Here is a 21685-nt window from a genome sequence, read left to right on the forward strand (position 1 = left end):
AACTGACAAAGTTATTTGCGTGAATAGGGAAAATACATTGTGCCAAGAAATGTACTCTGTGCCAAGATTGTAATGATATGCAAATTTGATAAATTTATGAACTTATCAAAAGAAAGTGCGTTTCTTATGGTTTAAAATGAGATATACGACACTGTCGTAGCTTGATAACTGACAAAGTTATTTGCGTGAATATGTAAAATACTATTTACTAAGAAATATACTCTGTGCCAATATTGTAATGATATGCAAATTTTATCAATTTTATGAACGTAAGATTTTTCAAAAAGTGATTTATGAGAATAAAGTGCGTTTCTTATGGATTAAAATGAGGTAAACGAAACTGTCGTAGCTTGAAAACTGACAAAGTTATTTGCGTGAATAGGGAAAATACATTGTGCCAAGAAATGTACTCTGTACCAAAATTGTAATGATATGCAAATTTTATCAATTTTATGAACTTAATATTTTTAAATAAGTGATATATCAAAAGAAAGTGCGTTTCTTATGGATTAAAATGAGGTATAGCTTGAAAACTGACAAAGCTGTTTGCGTGAATAGGGAAAATACTATATACTAAGAAATGTACTCTGTGCCAAAATTGTAATGATGTGCAAATTTTATCAATTCTATGATCTTAGGATTTTTAAATAAGTGATATATCAAAAGAAAGTGCGTTTCTTATGGATTAAAAAGAGGTATACAAAACTGTCGTAGCTTGAAAACTGACAAAGTTATTTGCGTGAATGGGGAAAATACAATATACTAAGAAATGTACTCTGTGCCAAAATTGTAATGATGTGCAAATTTGATAAATTTTATGAACTTAAGATTTTTGAATAACTTATATATCAAAAGAAAGTCCGTTTCATATGGATTAAAATGAGGTATACGACACTGTCGTAGCTTGATAACCGACAAAGTTATTTGCGTGAATGGGGACAATACAATATACTAAGAAATGTACTCTGTGCCAATAATGTAATGATATGCAAATTTAATCAATTTTATGAACTTAAGATTTTTGAATAAGTGATATATCAAAAGAAAGCGTTTCTTATGGATTAAAATGAGGTATACGACACTGTCGTAGCTTGAAAACTGAATGGGGAAAATACAATATACTAAGAAATGTACTCTGTGCCAATATTGTAATGATATGCAAATTTTATCAATTTTATGAACTTAAGATTTTTGAATAAGTGACATATCAAAAGAAAGTGCGTTTCTTATTGATTGAAATGTGGTATACGAAACTGTCGTAGCTTGAAAACTGACAAAGTTATTTTCGCGAATAGGGAAAATACCATTTACTAAGAAATGTACTCTGTGCCAAAATTGTAATGGTATGCAAATATTATCAATTTTATGAATCTAAGATTTTGAATAAGTGATATATCAAAAGAAAGTGCGTTTCTTATGGATTAAAATGAGGTATACGACACTGTCATAGCTTGAAAACTGACAAAGTTATTTGCGTGAATAGGGAAAATACATTGTGCCAAGAAATGTACTCTGTGCCAAGATTGTAATGATATGGAAATTTGATAAATTTATGAACTTATCAAAAGAAAGTGCGTTTCTTATGGTTTAAAATGAGATATACGACACTGTCGTAGCTTGAAAACTGACAAAGCTGTTTGCGTGAATAGGGAAAATACTATATACTAAGAAATGTACTCTGTGCCAAAATTTTAATGATGTGCAAATTTTATTAATTCTATGATCTTAGCATTTTGAAATATGTGATATATCAAAAGAAAGTGCGTTTCTTATGGATTAAAAAGAGGTATACGAAACTGTTGTAGCTTGAAAACTGACAAAGTTATTTGCGTGAATGGGGAAAATACAAGATACTAAGAAATGTACTCTGTGCCAAAATTGTAATGATGTGCAAATTTGATAAATTTTATGAACTTAAGATTTTTGAATAACTTATATATCAAAAGAAAGTGCGTTTCATATGGATTAAAATGAGGTATACGACACTGTCGTAGCTTGATAACTAACAAAGTTATTTGCGTGAATGGGGACAATACAATATACTAAGAAATGTACTCTGTGCCAATATTGTAATGATATGCAAATTTAATCAATTTTATGAACTTAAGATTTTTGAATAAGTGATATATCAAAAGAAAGTGCGTTTCATATGGATTAAAATGAGGTATACGACACTGCCGTAGCTTGAAAACTGACAAAGTTATTTGCGTGACTAGCGAAAATACCATTTACTAAGAAAATTACTCTGCGCCAACATTGTAATGATATGCAAATTTTATCAATTTTATGAATCTAAGATTTTTGAATAAGTGATATATCAAAAGAAAGTGCGTTCCTTATGGATTAAAATGAGGTATACGACACTGTCGTAGCTTGATAACTGACAAAGTTATTTGCGTGAACTGGGAAAATACAATATACTAAGAAATGAACTCTGTGCCAAAATAGTAATGATGTACAACTTTGATAAATTTTATGCACTTAAGATTTTTGAATAAGTGATAAATCAAAAGAAAGTGCGTTCCTTATGGATTAAAATGAGGTATACGACACTGTCGTAGCTTGATAGCTGACAAAGTTATTTGCATAAAAATACAATCTACTAAGAAATGTACTTTGTGCCAAAATTGTAATGATATGCAAATTTTATCAATTTTATGAACATAAGATTTTTAAGTAAGTGATATATCTAAAGAAAGTGTGTTTTTTATGGATTAAAATGAGGTATACGACACTGTCGTAGCTTGAAAACCGACAAAGTCATTTGCGTGAATAGGGAAAATACATTGTGCCAAGAAATGTTCTCTGTACAAAAATTGTAATGATATGAAAATTTGATAAATTTTATGAACTTAAGATTTTTGAATAAGTGACATAAGTGCGCTTCTTATTGATTGAAAGAGGTATACGAAACTGTCGTAGCTTGAAAACTGACAAAGTTATTTTCGTGAATAGGGAAAATACCATTTACTAAGAAATGTACTCTGTGCCAAAATTGTAATGATATGCAAATATTATCAATTTTATGAATCTAAGATTTTTGAAAAAGAGATATATCAAAAGAAAGTGCGTTTCTTATGGATTAAAATGAGGTATACGAAGCTATCGTAGATTGAAAACTGACAAAGTTATTTGCGTGAATAGTTAAAAAACATTGTGCCATGAAATTTACTCTGTGCCAAAATTGTAAAGATGTGCAAATTTTATCAATTTTATGAACTTAAAATTTTTGAATAAGTGATATATCAAAAGAAAGTGCGTTTCTTATGGATTAAAATGAGGTCTATGACACTGTCGTGGCTTGAAAACTGATAAAGTTATTTACGTGAATAGGGAAAACACATTGTGCCAAGAAATGTACTCTGTACCAAAATTGTAATGATATGCAAATTTGATAAATTTATGAACATAAGATTTTGAATAAGTAATATTTCAAAAGAAAGTGCGTTCCTTATGGATTAAAATGAGGTATACGACACTGTGGTAGCTTGATGACTGACAATGTTATTTGCGTGAATGGGGAAATTACAATGTACAAAGAAATGTACTCTGTACCAAAATTGTAATGATATGCAAATTCGATGAATTTTATGAACTTAAGATTTTCGAATAAGTGATATATCAAAAGAAAGTGCGTTCCTTATGGATTAAAATGAGGTCATTTGCGTGAATAGGAAAATACATTGTGAAATGAGATGTACTCTGTAGCAAAATTGTAATGATATGCAAATTTGATAAATTTTATGAACTTAAGATTTTTGAATAAGTGACATATCAAAACAACGTGCTTTTCTTATAGATTAAAATGAGGTATACGAAACTGTCGTAGCTTTAAAACTGACAAAGCTCTTTTGTGAATAGGGAAAATACCATTTACTAAGAAATGTACTCTGTGACAAAATTGTAATGATATGCAAATTTTATCAATTTTATGAACTTAAGATTTTTGAATAAGTGATATATCAAAAGAAAGTGCGTTTCTTATGGATTAAAATGAGGTATACGAAACTGTTGTAGCTTGAAAACTGACAAAGTTATTTGCGTGAATAGGGAAAATACATTGTGCCAAGAAATGTACTCTGTACCAAAATTGTAATGATATGCAAATTTGATAAATTTATGAACTTAAGATTTTTGAATAAGTGATATATCAAAAGAAAGTGCGTTCCTTATGGATTAAAATGAGGTATACGACACTGTCGTAGCTTGATAACTGACAAAGTCATTTGCGTGAATAGGGAAAATACATTGTGCCAAGAAATGTACTCTGTACCAAAATTGTAATGATATGCAAATTTGATAAATTTTATGAACTTAAGATTTTTGAATAAGTGACATAAGTGCGCTTCTTATTGATTGAAATGAGGTATATGAAACTGTCGTAGCTTGAAAACTGACAAAGTTATTTTCGTGAATAGGGAAAATACCATGTACTAAAAAATGTACTCTGTGCCAAAATTTTAATGATATGCAAATATTATAAATTTTATGAATCTAAGATTTTTGAATAAGTGATAAATCAAAAGAAAGTGCGTTTCTTATGGATTAAAATAAGGTCTATGACACTGTCGTAGCTTGAAAACTGATAAAGTTATTTGCGTGAATAGCGAAAAAAATTGTGCCAAGAAATGTACTCTGTACCAAGATTGTAATGATATGCAAATTTGATAAATTTATGAACTTAAAATTTTGAATAAGTGATATATCAAGAGAAAGTGCGTTCCTTATGGATTAAAATGAGGTATACGACACTGTGGTAGCTTGATAACTGACAAAGTTATTTGCGTGAATGGGCAAATTACAATGTACAAAGAAATGTACTCTGTGCCAAAACTGTAATGATGTGCAAATTTGGTAAATCTATGAACTTAAGATTTTTGAATAAGTGATATATCAAGAGAAAGTGCGTTTCATATGGACTAAAATTAAAATTAAAAGTTATTTGCGTGAATAGGCAAAATACATTGTGCCAACAAATGTACTCTGTGCCAAATTGTAATGATATGCAAATATTATCAATTTTATGAACTTAAGATTTTTGAATAAGTGACATATCAAAAGAAAGTGCATTTCTTATGGATTAAAATGAGGTATACGAAACTGCCGTAGCCTGAAAACTGACAAAGTTAATTGCGTGAATAAGGAAAATACATTGTGCCAAGAAATGTACTCTGTGCCAAAATTGTAATGATATGCGAATAATATCAATTTTGTGAATTTAAGAATTTTGAATAAGTGTTATATCAAAAGAAAGTGTGTTTCTTATGGATTAAAATGAGGTAAACGAAACTGTCGTAGCTTGAAAACTGACAAAGTTATTTGCGTGAATAGGGAAAATTCATTGTGTACTCTGTACCAAAATTGTAATGATATGCAAATATGATAAATTTATATACTATACTATATATGAAATTTACTCTGTGCCAAAATTGTATTGATGTGCAAATTTTATCAATGTTATGAACTTAAGATTTTTGAATAAGTGACATATCAAAGGAAGGTGTGTTTCTTATTGATTGAAATTAGGTATACGAAACTGTCGTAGCTTGAAAACTGACAAAGTTATTTGCGTGAATAGGGAAAATACCATTTACTAAGAAATGTACTATGTGCCAAAATTGTAATGATATGCAAATTATATCAATTTTGTGAACTTAAGATTTTTGAATAAGTGACATGTCAAAGGAAAGTGCGTTTCTTATGGATTAAAATGAGGTATACGAAACTGTCGTAGCTTGAAAACTGACAAAGTTATTTGCGTGAATAGGGAAAATACATTGTGCCATGAAATGTACTCTGTACCAAAATTGTAATGATATGCAAATTTGATAAATTTATGAACTTAAGATTCTTGAATAAGTGATATATCAAAAGAAAGTGCGTTTCTTATGGATTAAAATGAGGTATATGAAACTGTCCTAGCTTGAAAACTGACAAAGTTATTTGCGTGAATAAGGAAAATACAATATACTAAGAAATGTACTCTGTGCCAAAATTGTAATGATGTGCAAATTTGATAAATTTTATGAACTTAAGATTTTTGAATAAGTGACATATCAAAAGAAAGTGCGTTTCTTATTGATTAAAATGAGGCATACGAAACTGTCGTAGCTTGAAAACTGACAGAGTTATTTGCGTGAATAGGGAAAACACCATTTACTTAGAAAATTACTGTGTGCCAATATTGTGATATGATATGCAAATTTTATCAATTTTATGAACTTAATATTTTTGAATAGGTGATATAGGAAAAGAAAGTTCATTTCTTATGGATTAAAATGAGGTATACGAAACTCTCGTACCTTGAAAATTGACAAAGTTATTTGCGTGAATATGGAAAATAAATTGTGCCAAGAATTGTACTCTGTGCCAAAATTGTAATGGTATGCAAATATTATCAATTTTATGAACTTAAGATTTTTGAATAAGTGACATATCAAAAGAAAGTGCGTTTCTTATGGATTAAAATGAGGTATACGAAACTGTCGTAGCTTGAAAACTGACAAAGTAATTTGCGTGAATAGGGAAAATACATTGTGCCAAGAAATGTACTCTGTTCCAAAATTGAAATGATATGCAAATTTGATAAATTCATGAACTTAAGATTTTTGAATAAGTGATATATCAAGAGAAAGTGTGTTTCTTATTGATTGAAATGAGGTATACGAAACTGTCGTGGCTTGAAAACTGACAAAGTCATTTGCGTGAATAGGGAAAATACCATTTACTAAGAAATGTACTATGTGCCAAAACTGTAATGATATGCAAATATTATCAATTTTATGAACTTAAGATTTTTGAATAAGTGATATATCAAAAGAAAGTGCATTTCTTATGTATTAAAATGACATATACGAAACTGTCGTACTTTGAAAACTGACAAAGTTAATTGCATGAATAGGGAAAATACCATTTACTAAGAAATGTACTCTGTGCCAATATTGTAATGATATGCAAATTTTATCAATTTTATGAACTTAAGATTTTTGAATAGGTGATATATCAGAAAAAAGTGCGTTTCTTATAAATTAAAATGAGGTAAACGAAGCTGTCGTAACTTAAAAAATGAAAAAGTTATTTACGTGAATAGGGAAAATACATTGTGTAATCTGTACCAAAATTGTAATGATATGCAAATATGATATATTAATGAACTTAAGATTTTTGAAAAAGTGATATATCAAAAGAAATTGCGTTTCTTATTGATTAAAATGAGGTATACGAAACTGTCGTAGCTTGAAAACTGACAAAGTTATTTGCGTGAATAAGGAAAATACAATATACTAAGAAATGTACTCTGTGCCAAAATTGTAATGATGTGCAAATTTTATAAATTTTATGAACTTAAGATTTTTGAATAAGTGATATATCAAAAGAAAGTGCGTTTCTTATGGATTAAGATTAGGTATATGAAACTGTCGTAGCTTGAAAACTGACAAAGTTATTTGCGTGAATAAGGAAAATACCATTTACTAAGAAATGTACTCTGTGCCAAAATTGTAATGATATGCAAATATTATCAATTTTATGAATCTAAGATTTTTGAATAAGTGATATATCAAAAGAAAGTGCATTTCTTATGGATTAAGATGAGGTATACGAAGCTATCATAGCTTGAAAACTGACAAAGTTATTTGCGTGAATAGGGAAAACACCATTTACTAAGAAAATTACTCTGTACCAATATTGTAATGATATGCAAATTTTATCAATTTTATGAACTTACGATTTTTGAATAGGTGATATATCAAAAGAAAGTGCATTTCTTATGTATTAAAATGAGTTAAACCAAACTGTCGTTTGCTTGCGTGAATAGGCAAAATACATTGTGCCAACAAATGTACTCTGTGCCAAATTGTAATGATATGCAAATATTATCAATTTTATGAACTTAAGATTTTTGAATAAGTGACATATCAAAAGAAAGTGCATTTCTTATGGATTAAAATGAGGTATACGAAACTGCCGTAGCCTGAAAACTGACAAAGTTAATTGCGTGAATAAGGAAAATACATTGTGCCAAGAAATGTACTCTGTGCCAAAATTGTAATGATATGCGAATAATATCAATTTTGTGAATTTAAGAATTTTGAATAAGTGTTATATCAAAAGAAAGTGTGTTTCTTATGGATTAAAATGAGGTAAACGAAACTGTCGTAGCTTGAAAACTGACAAAGTTATTTGCGTGAATAGGGAAAATTCATTGTGTACTCTGTACCAAAATTGTAATGATATGCAAATATGATAAATTTATATACTATACTATATATGAAATTTACTCTGTGCCAAAATTGTATTGATGTGCAAATTTTATCAATGTTATGAACTTAAGATTTTTGAATAAGTGACATATCAAAGGAAGGTGTGTTTCTTATTGATTGAAATTAGGTATACGAAACTGTCGTAGCTTGAAAACTGACAAAGTTATTTGCGTGAATAGGGAAAATACCATTTACTAAGAAATGTACTATGTGCCAAAATTGTAATGATATGCAAATTATATCAATTTTGTGAACTTAAGATTTTTGAATAAGTGACATGTCAAAGGAAAGTGCGTTTCTTATGGATTAAAATGAGGTATACGAAACTGTCGTAGCTTGAAAACTGACAAAGTTATTTGCGTGAATAGGGAAAATACGTTGTGCCATGAAATGTACTCTGTACCAAAATTGTAATGATATGCAAATTTGATAAATTTATGAACTTAAGATTCTTGAATAAGTGATATATCAAAAGAAAGTGCGTTTCTTATGGATTAAAATGAGGTATATGAAACTGTCCTAGCTTGAAAACTGACAAAGTTATTTGCGTGAATAAGGAAAATACAATATACTAAGAAATGTACTCTGTGCCAAAATTGTAATGATGTGCAAATTTGATAAATTTTATGAACTTAAGATTTTTGAATAAGTGACATATCAAAAGAAAGTGCGTTTCTTATTGATTAAAATGAGGCATACGAAACTGTCGTAGCTTGAAAACTGACAGAGTTATTTGCGTGAATAGGGAAAACACCATTTACTTAGAAAATTACTGTGTGCCAATATTGTGATATGATATGCAAATTTTATCAATTTTATGAACTTAATATTTTTGAATAGGTGATATAGGAAAAGAAAGTTCATTTCTTATGGATTAAAATGAGGTATACGAAACTCTCGTACCTTGAAAATTGACAAAGTTATTTGCGTGAATATGGAAAATAAATTGTGCCAAGAATTGTACTCTGTGCCAAAATTGTAATGGTATGCAAATATTATCAATTTTATGAACTTAAGATTTTTGAATAAGTGACATATCAAAAGAAAGTGCGTTTCTTATGGATTAAAATGAGGTATACGAAACTGTCGTAGCTTGAAAACTGACAAAGTAATTTGCGTGAATAGGGAAAATACATTGTGCCAAGAAATGTACTCTGTTCCAAAATTGAAATGATATGCAAATTTGATAAATTCATGAACTTAAGATTTTTGAATAAGTGATATATCAAGAGAAAGTGTGTTTCTTATTGATTGAAATGAGGTATACGAAACTGTCGTGGCTTGAAAACTGACAAAGTCATTTGCGTGAATAGGGAAAATACCATTTACTAAGAAATGTACTATGTGCCAAAACTGTAATGATATGCAAATATTATCAATTTTATGAACTTAAGATTTTTGAATAAGTGATATATCAAAAGAAAGTGCATTTCTTATGTATTAAAATGACATATACGAAACTGTCGTACTTTGAAAACTGACAAAGTTAATTGCATGAATAGGGAAAATACCATTTACTAAGAAATGTACTCTGTGCCAATATTGTAATGATATGCAAATTTTATCAATTTTATGAACTTAAGATTTTTGAATAGGTGATATATCAGAAAAAAGTGCGTTTCTTATAAATTAAAATGAGGTAAACGAAGCTGTCGTAACTTAAAAAATGAAAAAGTTATTTACGTGAATAGGGAAAATACATTGTGTAATCTGTACCAAAATTGTAATGATATGCAAATATGATATATTAATGAACTTAAGATTTTTGAAAAAGTGATATATCAAAAGAAATTGCGTTTCTTATTGATTAAAATGAGGTATACGAAACTGTCGTAGCTTGAAAACTGACAAAGTTATTTGCGTGAATAAGGAAAATACAATATACTAAGAAATGTACTCTGTGCCAAAATTGTAATGATGTGCAAATTTTATAAATTTTATGAACTTAAGATTTTTGAATAAGTGATATATCAAAAGAAAGTGCGTTTCTTATGGATTAAGATTAGGTATATGAAACTGTCGTAGCTTGAAAACTGACAAAGTTATTTGCGTGAATAAGGAAAATACCATTTACTAAGAAATGTACTCTGTGCCAAAATTGTAATGATATGCAAATATTATCAATTTTATGAATCTAAGATTTTTGAATAAGTGATATATCAAAAGAAAGTGCATTTCTTATGGATTAAGATGAGGTATACGAAGCTATCATAGCTTGAAAACTGACAAAGTTATTTGCGTGAATAGGGAAAACACCATTTACTAAGAAAATTACTCTGTACCAATATTGTAATGATATGCAAATTTTATCAATTTTATGAACTTACGATTTTTGAATAGGTGATATATCAAAAGAAAGTGCATTTCTTATGTATTAAAATGAGTTAAACCAAACTGTCGTAGCTTATAATTATAATGATGTGAAAATTTTATCAATTTTATGAACTTGAGATTTTTAAATAAGTGATATATCAAAAGAAAGTGCGTTTCATCTGGATTAAAATGGGGTATACGAGACTGTCGTAGCTTGAAAACTGACAAAGTTGATTGCGTGAATAGGGAAAATACATTGTGCCAAGAAATGTACTCTGTGCCAAAATTGCAATGATATACGAATATTATCAATTTTATGAATCTAAGAATTTTGAATAAGTGATATATCAAAAGAAAGTGCGCTTCTTACTGATTAAAATGAGGTATACGAAACTGCCGTAGCTTGAAAACTGACAAAGTTATTTGCGTGAATAGGGAAAATACATTGTGCCAAGAAATGTACTCTGTACCAAAATTGTAATGATATGCAAATTCGATTAATTTATGAACTTAAGATTTTTGAATGAGTGACATATCAAAATAAAGTGCGTTTCTTATGGAATAAAATGAGGTATACGAAACTGTCGTAGCTTGAAAACTGACAAAGTTATTTGCGTGAATAGGGAAAATACAATATAATAAGAAATGTACTCTGTGCCAAAATTGTAATGATGTGCAAATTTGATGAATTTTATGAACTTAAGATTTTTGAATAAGTTATAAATCAAAAGAAAGTGTGTTTCTTATTGATTAAAATGAGGTTTACGAAACTGTCGTAGCTTGAAAACTGACAAAGTTATTTGCGTGAATAGGGAAAATACCATTTACTAAGAAATGTACTCTGTGCCAAAATTGTAATGCTATGCAAATATTATCAATTTTATGAATCTAAGATTTTTGAATAAGTGGTATATCAAAAGAAAGTGCGTTTCTTATGGATTAAAAGGAGGTATACGTCACTGTCGTAGCTTGAAAACTGACAAAGTTATTTGCGTGAATAGGGAAAATACAATATACTAAAAAATGTACGCTGTGCTAAAATTGTAATGATGTGCAAATTTTATCAATTTTATGAACTTATGATTTTTAAATAAGTGATATATCAAAAGAAAGTGCGTTTCTTGTGGATTAAAATGAGGTATACGTCACTGTCGTAGCTTGAAAACTGACAAAGTTATTTGTGTGAATATGGAAAATAAATTAAGATTTTTAAATAAGTGATATATCAAAAGAAAGTGAGTTTCTTGTGGATTAAAATGAGGTATACGAAACTGTCGTAGGTTGAAAACTGACAAAGTTTTTTGCGTGCAGAGGCAAAATACATTGTGCCAAGAAATGTACTCTGTGCCAAAATTGCAATGATATACGAATATTATCAATTTTATGAATCTAAGAATTTTGAATAAGTGATATATCAAAAGAAAGTGCGCTTCTTACTGATTAAAATGAGGTATACGAAACTGCCGTAGCTTGAAAACTGACAAAGTTATTTGCGTGAATAGGGAAAATACATTGTGCCAAGAAATGTACTCTGTACCAAAATTGTAATGATATGCAAATTCGATTAATTTATGAACTTAAGATTTTTGAATGAGTGACATATCAAAAGAAAGTGCGTTTCTTATGGAATAAAATGAGGTATACGAAACTGTCGTAGCTTGAAAACTGACAAAGTTATTTGCGTGAATAGGGAAAATACAATATAATAAGAAATGTACTCTGTGCCAAAATTGTAATGATGTGCAAATTTGATGAATTTTATGAACTTAAGATTTTTGAATAAGTTATAAATCAAAAGAAAGTGTGTTTCTTATTGATTAAAATGAGGTTTACGAAACTGTCGTAGCTTGAAAACTGACAAAGTTATTTGCGTGAATAGGGAAAATACCATTTACTAAGAAATGTAGTCTGTGCCAAAATTGTAATGCTATGCAAATATTATCAATTTTATGAATCTAAGATTTTTGAAAAAGTGAATTATCAGAAGAAAGTGCGTTTCTTATGGATTAAAATGAGGTAAACGAAACTGTCGTAGCTTGAAAAGTGACAAAGTTATTTGCGTGAATAGGGAAAGTACAATATACTAAGAAAGGTACTCTGTACCAAAATTGTAATGATAAGCAAATTTTATAAATTTTATGAACTTAAGATTTTTAAATAAGTGATATATCAAAAGAAAGTGCGTTTCTTATAGATTAAAATGAGATATACGACACTGTCGTAGCTTGAAAACTGACAAAGCTGTTTGCGTGAATAGGGAAAATACTATATACTAAGAAATGTACTCTGTGCCAAAATTGTAATGATGTGCAAATTTTATTAATTCTATGATCTTAGCATTTTTAAATATGTGATATATCAAAAGAAAGTGCGTTTCTTATGGATTAAAAAGAGGTATACGAAGCTGTCGTAGCTTGAAAACTGACAAAGTTATTTGCGTGAATGGGGAAAATACAAGATACTAAGAAATGTACTCTGTGCCAAAATTGTAATGATGTGCAAATTTGATAAATTTTATGAACTTAAGATTTTTGAATAACTTATATATCAAAAGAAAGTGCGTTTCATATGGATTAAAATGAGGTATACGACACTGTCGTAGCTTGATAACTAACAAAGTTATTTGCGTCAATGGGGACAATACAATATACTAAGAAATGTACTCTGTGCCAATATTGTAATGATATGCAAATTTAATCAATTTTATGAACTTAAGATTTTTGAATAAGTGATATATCAAAAGAAAGTGCGTTTCATATGGATTAAAATGAGGTATACGACACTGCCGTAGCTTGAAAACTGACAAAGTTATTTGCGTGACTAGCGAAAATACCATTTACTAAGAAAATTACTCTGCGCCAACATTGTAATGATATGCAAATTTTATCAATTTTATGAATCTAAGATTTTTGAATAAGTGATATATCAAAAGAAAGTGCGTTCCTTATGGATTAAAATGAGGTATACGACACTGTCGTAGCTTGATAACTGACAAAGTTATTTGCGTGAACTGGGAAAATACAATATACTAAGAAATGAACTCTGTGCCAAAATAGTAATGATGTACAACTTTGATAAATTTTGCACTTAAGATTTTTGAATAAGTGATAAATCAAAAGAAAGTGCGTTCCTTATGGATTAAAATGAGGTATACGACACTGTCGTAGCTTGATAGCTGACAAAGTTATTTGCATAAAAATACAATCTACTAAGAAATGTACTTTGTGCCAAAATTGTAATGATATGCAAATTTTATCAATTTTATGAACATAAGATTTTTAAGTAAGTGATATATCTAAAGAAAGTGTGTTTTTTATGGATTAAAATGAGGTATACGACACTGTCGTAGCTTGAAAACCGACAAAGTCATTTGCGTGAATAGGGAAAATACATTGTGCCAAGAAATGTTCTCTGTACAAAAATTGTAATGATATGAAAATTTGATAAATTTTATGAACTTAAGATTTTTGAATAAGTGACATAAGTGCGCTTCTTATTGATTGAAAGAGGTATACGAAACTGTCGTAGCTTGAAAACTGACAAAGTTATTTTCGTGAATAGGGGAAATACCATTTACTAAGAAATGTACTCTGTGCCAAAATTGTAATGATATGCAAATATTATCAATTTTATGAATCTAAGATTTTTGAATAAGAGATATATCAAAAGAAAGTGCGTTTCTTATGGATTAAAATGAGGTATACGAAGCTATCGTAGATTGAAAAGTGACAAAGTTATTTGCGTGAATAGTTAAAATACATTGTGCCATGAAATTTACTCTGTGCCAAAATTGTAAAGATGTGCAAATTTTATCAATTTTATGAACTTAAAATTTTTGAATAAGTGATATATCAAAAGAAAGTGCGTTTCTTATGGATTAAAATGAGGTCTATGACACTGTCGTGGCTTGAAACTGATAAAGTTATTTACGTGAATAGGGAAAACACATTGTGCCAAGAAATGTACTCTGTACCAAAATTGTAATGATATGCAAATTTGATAAATTTATGAACTTAAGATTTTGAATAAGTTATATATCAAAAGAAAGTGCGTTCCTTATGGATTAAAATGAGGTATACGACACTGTGGTAGCTTGATGACTGACAATGTTATTTGCGTGAATGGGGAAATAACAATGTACAAAGAAATGTACTCTGTGACAAAATTGTAATGATATGCAAATTTTATCAATTTTATGAACTTAAGATTTTTGAATAAGTGATATATCAAAAGAAAGTGCGTTTCTTATGGATTAAAATGAGGTATACGAAACTGTTGTAGCTTGAAAACTGACAAAGTTATTTGCGTGAATAGGGAAAATACATTGTGCCAAGAAATGTACTCTGTACCAAAATTGTAATGATATGCAAATTTGATAAATTTATGAACTTAAGATTTTTGAATAAGTGATATATCAAAAGAAAGTGCGTTCCTTATGGATTAAAATGAGGTATACGACACTGTCGTAGCTTGATAATTGACAAAGTCATTTGCGTGAATAGGGAAAATACATTGTGCCAAGAAATGTACTCTGTACCAAAATTGTAATGATATGCAAATTTGATAAATTTTATGAACTTAAGATTTTTGAATAAGTGACATAAGTGCGCTTCTTATTGATTGAAATGAGGTATATGAAACTGTCGTAGCTTGAAAACTGACAAAGTTATTTTCGTGAATAGGGAAAATACCATGTACTAAAAAATGTACTCTGTGCCAAAATTTTAATGATATGCAAATATTATCAATTTTATGAATCTAAGATTTTTGAATAAGTGATAAATCAAAAGAAAGTGCGTTTCTTATGGATTAAAATAAGGTCTATGACACTGTCGTAGCTTGAAAACTGATAAAGTTATTTGCGTGAATAGCGAAAAAAATTGTGCCAAGAAATGTACTCTGTACCAAGATTGTAATGATATGCAAATTTGATAAATTTATGAACTTAAAATTTTGAATAAGTGATATATCAAGAGAAAGTGCGTTCCTTATGGATTAAAATGAGGTATACGACACTGTGGTAGCTTGATAACTGACAAAGTTATTTGCGTGAATGGGCAAATTACAATGTACAAAGAAATGTACTCTGTGCCAAAACTGTAATGATGTGCAAATTTGATAAATCTATGAACTTAAGATTTTTGAATAAGTGATATATCAAGAGAAAGTGCGTTTCATATGGACTAAAATTAAAATTAAAAGTTATTTGCGTGAATAGGCAAAATACATTGTGCCAACAAATGTACTCTGTGCCAAATTGTAATGATATGCAAATATTATCAATTTTATGAACTTAAGATTTTTGAATAAGTGACATATCAAAAGAAAGTGCATTTCTTATGGATTAAAATGAGGTATACGAAACTGCCGTAGCCTGAAAACTGACAAAGTTAATTGCGTGAATAAGGAAAATACATTGTGCCAAGAAATGTACTCTGTGCCAAAATTGTAATGATATGCGAATAATATCAATTTTGTGAATTTAAGAATTTTGAATAAGTGTTATATCAAAAGGAAGTGTGTTTCTTATGGATTAAAATGAGGTAAACGAAACTGTCGTAGCTTGAAAACTGACAAAGTTATTTGCGTGAATAGGGAAAATTCATTGTGTACTCTGTACCAAAATTGTAACGATATGCAAATATGATAAATTTATGAACTTAAGATTTTTGAATAAGTGACATATCAAAAGAAAGTGCGTTTCTTATTGATTAAAATGAGGTATACGAAACTGTCGTAGCTTGAAAACTGACAAAGTTATTTGCGTGAATATGGAAAATACAATATACTAAGAAATTTACTCTGTGCCAAAATTGTAATGATGTGCAAATTTGATAAATTTTATGAACTTAAGATTTTTGAATAAGTGACATATCAAAAGAAAGTGCGTTTCTTACGGATTAAAATGAGGTATACGAAACTGTCGTAGCTTGAAAACTGACAAAGTTATTTGCGTGAATAGGGAAAATACAATATACTAAGAAATGTACCCTATGCCAAAATTGTAATGATGTGCAAATTTGATAAATTTTATGAACCTAAGATTCTTAAATAAGTGATGTATTAAAAGAAAGTGCGTTTCTTATGGATTAAAATGAGGTAAACGAAACTGTTGTAGCTTGAAAACTGACAAAGTTATTTGCGCGAATAGGGAAAACACCATTTACTTAGAAAATTACTGTGTGCCAATATTGTAATGATATGCAAATTTTATCAATTTTATAAACTTAAGATTTTTGAATAGGTGATATATGAAAAGAAAGTGCATTTCTTATGGATTAAAATGAGGTATACGAAACTGTCGTAGCTTGAAAACTGACAAAGTTTTTTGCGTGAACTGACAAAGTTATTTGCGTGAATAGGGAAAATACAGTATACTATGAAATTTACTCTGTGCCAAAATTGTATTGATGTGCAAATTTTATCAATGTTATGAACTTAAGATTTTTGAATAAGTGACATATCAAAAGAAGGTGTGTTTCTTATTGATTGAAATTAGGTATACGAAACTGTCGTAGCTTGAAAACTGACAAAGTTATTTGCGTGAATAGGGAAAATACCATTTACTAAGAAATGTACTATGTGCCAAAATTGTAATGATATGCAAATTATATCAATTTTGTGAACTTAAGATTTTTGAATAAGTGACATGTCAAAGGAAAGTGCGTTTCTTATGGATTAAAATGAGGTATACGAAACTGTCGTAGCTTGAAAACTGACAAAGTTATTTGCGTGAATAGGGAAAATACATTGTGCCATGAAATGTACTCTGTACCAAAATTGTAATGATATGCAAATTTGATAAATTTATGAACTTAAGATTCTTGAATAAGTGATATATCAAAAGAAAGTGCGTTTCTTATGGATTAAAATGAGGTATATGAAACTGTCCTAGCTTGAAAACTGACAAAGTTATTTGCGTGAATAAGGAAAATACAATATACTAAGATATGTACTCTGTGCCAAAATTGTAATGATGTGCAAATTTGATAAATTTTATGAACTTAAGATTTTTGAATAAGTGACATATCAAAAGAAAGTGCGTTTCTTATTGATTAAAATGAGGCATACGAAACTGTCGGAGCTTGAAAACTGACAAAGTTATTTGCGTGAATAGGGGAAACACCATTTACTTAGAAAATTACTGTGTGCCAATATTGTGATATGATATGCAAATTTTATCAATTTTATGAACTTAATATTTTTGAATAGGTGATATAGGAAAAGAAAGTTCATTTCTTATGGATTAAAATGAGGTAAACTAAACTGTCGTAGCTTGAAAATTGACAAAGTTATTTGCGTGAGTAGGGAAAATACATTGTGCCAAGAAATGTACTCCGTGCCAAAATTGTAATGATATTCAAATATTATCAATTTTATGAACTTAAGATTTTTGAATAAGTGACATATCAAAAGAAAGTGCGTTTCTTGTGGATTAAAATGAGGTAAACGAAACCGTCGTAGCTTGAAAACTGACAAAGTTATTTGCGTGAATAGGGAAAATACATTGTGCCATGAAGTGTACTCTGTACCAAAATTGTAATGATATGCAAATTTGATAAATTTATGAACTTAAGATTTTTGAATAAGTGATATATCAAAAGAAAGTGCGTTTTTTATGGATTAAAATGAGGTATACGAAACTCTCGTACCTTGAAAATTGACAAAGTTATTTGCGTGAATATGGAAAATAAATTGTGCCAAGAATTGTACTCTGTGCCAAAATTGTATTGGTATGCAAATATTATCAATTTTATGAACTTAAGAGTTTTGAATAAGTGACATATCAAAAGAAAGTGCGTTTCTTATGGATTAAAATGAGGTATACGAAACTGTCGTAGCTTGAAAACTGACAAAGTAATTTGCGTGAATAGGGAAAATACATTGTGCCAAGAAATGTACTCTGTACCAAAATTGAAATGATATGCAAATTTGATAAATTCATGAACTTAAGATTTTTGAATAAGTGATATATCAAGAGAAAGTGTGTTTCTTATTGATTGAAATGAGGTATACGAAACTGTCGTGGCTTGAAAACTGACAAAGTCATTTGCGTGAATAGGGAAAATACCATTAACTAAGAAATGTACTATGTGCCAAAACTGTAATGATATGCAAATATTATCAATTTTATGAACTTAAGATTTTTGAATAAGTGATATATCAAAAGAAAGTGCATTTCTTATGTATTAAAATGAGATATACGAAACTGTCGTACTTTGAAAACTGACAAAGTTAATTGCATGAATAGGGAAAATACCATTTACTAAGAAATGTACTCTGTGCCAATATTGTAATGATATGCAAATTTTATCAATTTTATGAACTTAAGATTTTTGAATAGGTGATATATCAGAAAAAAGTGCGTTTCTTATAAATTAAAATGAGGTAAACGAAGCTGTCGTAACTTAAAAAATGAAAAAGTTATTTACGTGAATAGGGAAAATACATTGTGTAATCTGTACCAAAATTGTAATGATATGCAAATATGATAAATTAATGAACTTAAGATTTTTGAAAAAGTGATATATCAAAAGAAATTGCGTTTCTTATTGATTAAAATGAGGTATACGAAACTGTCGTAGCTTGAAAACTGACAAAGTTATTTGCGTGAATAAGGAAAATACAATATACTAAGAAATGTACTCTGTGCCAAAATTGTAATGATGTGCAAATTTTATAAATTTTATGAACTTAAGATTTTTGAATAAGTGATATATCAAAAGAAAGTGCGTTTCTTATGGATTAAGATTAGGTATATGAAATTGTCGTAGCTTGAAAACTGACAAAGTTATTTGCGTGAATAAGGAAAATACCATTTATAAGAAATGTACTCTGTGCCAAAATTGTAATGATATGCAAATATTATCAATTTTATGAATCTAAGATTTTTGAATAAGTGATATATCAAAAGAAAGTGCATTTCTTATGGATTAAGATGAGGTATACGAAGCTATCATAGCTTGAAAACTGACAAAGTTATTTGCGTGAATAGGGAAAACACCATTTACTAAGAAAATTACTCTGTACCAATATTGTAATGATATGCAAATTTTATCAATTTTATGAACTTACGATTTTTGAATAGGTGATATATCAAAAGAAAGTGCATTTCTTATGTATTAAAATGAGTTAAACCAAACTGTCGTAGCTTATAATTATAATGATGTGAAAATTTTATCAATTTTATGAACTTGAGATTTTTAAATAAGTGATATATCAAAAGAAAGTGCGTTTCATCTGGATTAAAATGGGGTATACGAGACTGTCGTAGCTTGAAAACTGACAAAGTTGATTGCGTGAATAGGGAAAATACATTGTGCCAAGAAATGTACTCTGTGCCAAAATTGTAATGATATGCGAATATTATCAATTTTATGAATCTAAGAATTTTGAATAAGTGATATATCAAAAGAAAGTGAGTTTCTTGTGGATTAAAATGAGGTATACGAAACTGTCGTAGGTTGAAAACTGACAAAGTTTTTTGCGTGCAGAGGCAAAATACATTGTGCCAAGAAATGTACTCTGTGCCAAAATTGCAATGATATACGAATATTATCAATTTTATGAATCTAAGAATTTTGAATAAGTGATATATCAAAAGAAAGTGCGCTTCTTACTGATTAAAATGAGGTATACGAAACTGCCGTAGCTTGAAAACTGACAAAGTTATTTGCGTGAATAGGGAAAATACATTGTGCCAAGAAATGTACTCTGTACCAAAATTGTAATGATATGCAAATTCGATTAATTTATGAACTTAAGATTTTTGAATGAGTGACATATCAAAATAAAGTGCGTTTCTTATGGAATAAAATGAGGTATACGAAACTGTCGTAGCTTGAAAACTGACAAAGTTATTTGCGTGAATAGGGAAGATACAATATAATAAGAAATGTACTCTGTGCCAAAATTGTAATGATGTGCAAATTTGATGAATTTTATGAACTTAAGATTTTTGAATAAGTTATAAATCAAAAGAAAGTGTGTTTCTTATTGATTAAAATGAGGTTTACGAAACTGTCGTAGCTTGAAAACTGACAAAGTTATTTGCGTGAATAGGGAAAATACCATTTACTAAGAAATGTACTCTGTGCCAAAATTGTAATGCTATGCAAATATTATCAATTTTATGAATCTAAGATTTTTGAATAAGTGGTATATCAAAAGAAAGTGCGTTTCTTATGGATTAAAAGGAGGTATACGACACTGTCGTAGCTTGAAAACTGACAAAGTTATTTGCGTGAATAGGGAAAATACAATATACTTAGAAATGTACTCTGTGGCAAAATTGTAATGATGTGCAAATTTTATCAATTTTATGAACTTAAGGTTTTTGAATGAAACTGTCGTAGCTTGAAAACTGACAAAGTTATTTGCGTTAATAGGGAAAATACAATATACTAAGAAATGTATGCTGTGCCAAAATTATAATGATGTGAAAATTTTATCAATTTTATGAACTTAAGATTTTTAAATAAGTGATATATCAAAAGAAAGTGCGTTTCTTGTGGATTAAAATGGGGTATAAGAAACTGTCGTAGCTTGAAAACTGACAAAGTTATTTGTGTGAATATGGAAAATATATTAAGATTTTTAAATAAGTGATATATCAAAAGAAAGTGCGTTTCTTATGGATTAAAATGAGGTAAACGAAACTGTCGTAGCTTGAAAACTGACAAAGTTATTTGTGTGAATAGGGAAAATACAATATACTAAGAAATGTGCTCTGTGCCAAAATTGTAATGATGTGCAAATTTTATCGATTTTATGAACTTAAGATTTTTGAATAAGTGATACATACAATATACTAAGAAATGTGCTCTGTGCCAAAATTGTAATGATGTGCAAATTTTATCGATTTTATGAACTTAAGATTTTTGAATAAGTGATATATCAAAAGAAAGTGAATTTCTTATGGATTAAAGTAATGTATGCGACACTGTCGTAGCTTGAAAACTGACAAAGTTATTTGCGTTAATAGGGAAAATACGATATACTAAGAAATGTACTCTGCGCCAAAATTGTAATGATGTGCAAATTTTATCAATTTTATGAACTTAAGATTTTTAAATAAGTGATATATCAAAAGAAAGTGCGTTTCTTGTGGA

The sequence above is a fragment of the Lucilia sericata genome, unplaced genomic scaffold (genome assembly GCF_015586225.1).
Source record: "Lucilia sericata isolate MDLA Ls3-8-SP2 unplaced genomic scaffold, ASM1558622v1 Contig000091F_arrow, whole genome shotgun sequence".
NCBI classification, from domain to species: Eukaryota; Metazoa; Arthropoda; class Insecta; order Diptera; family Calliphoridae; genus Lucilia; species Lucilia sericata.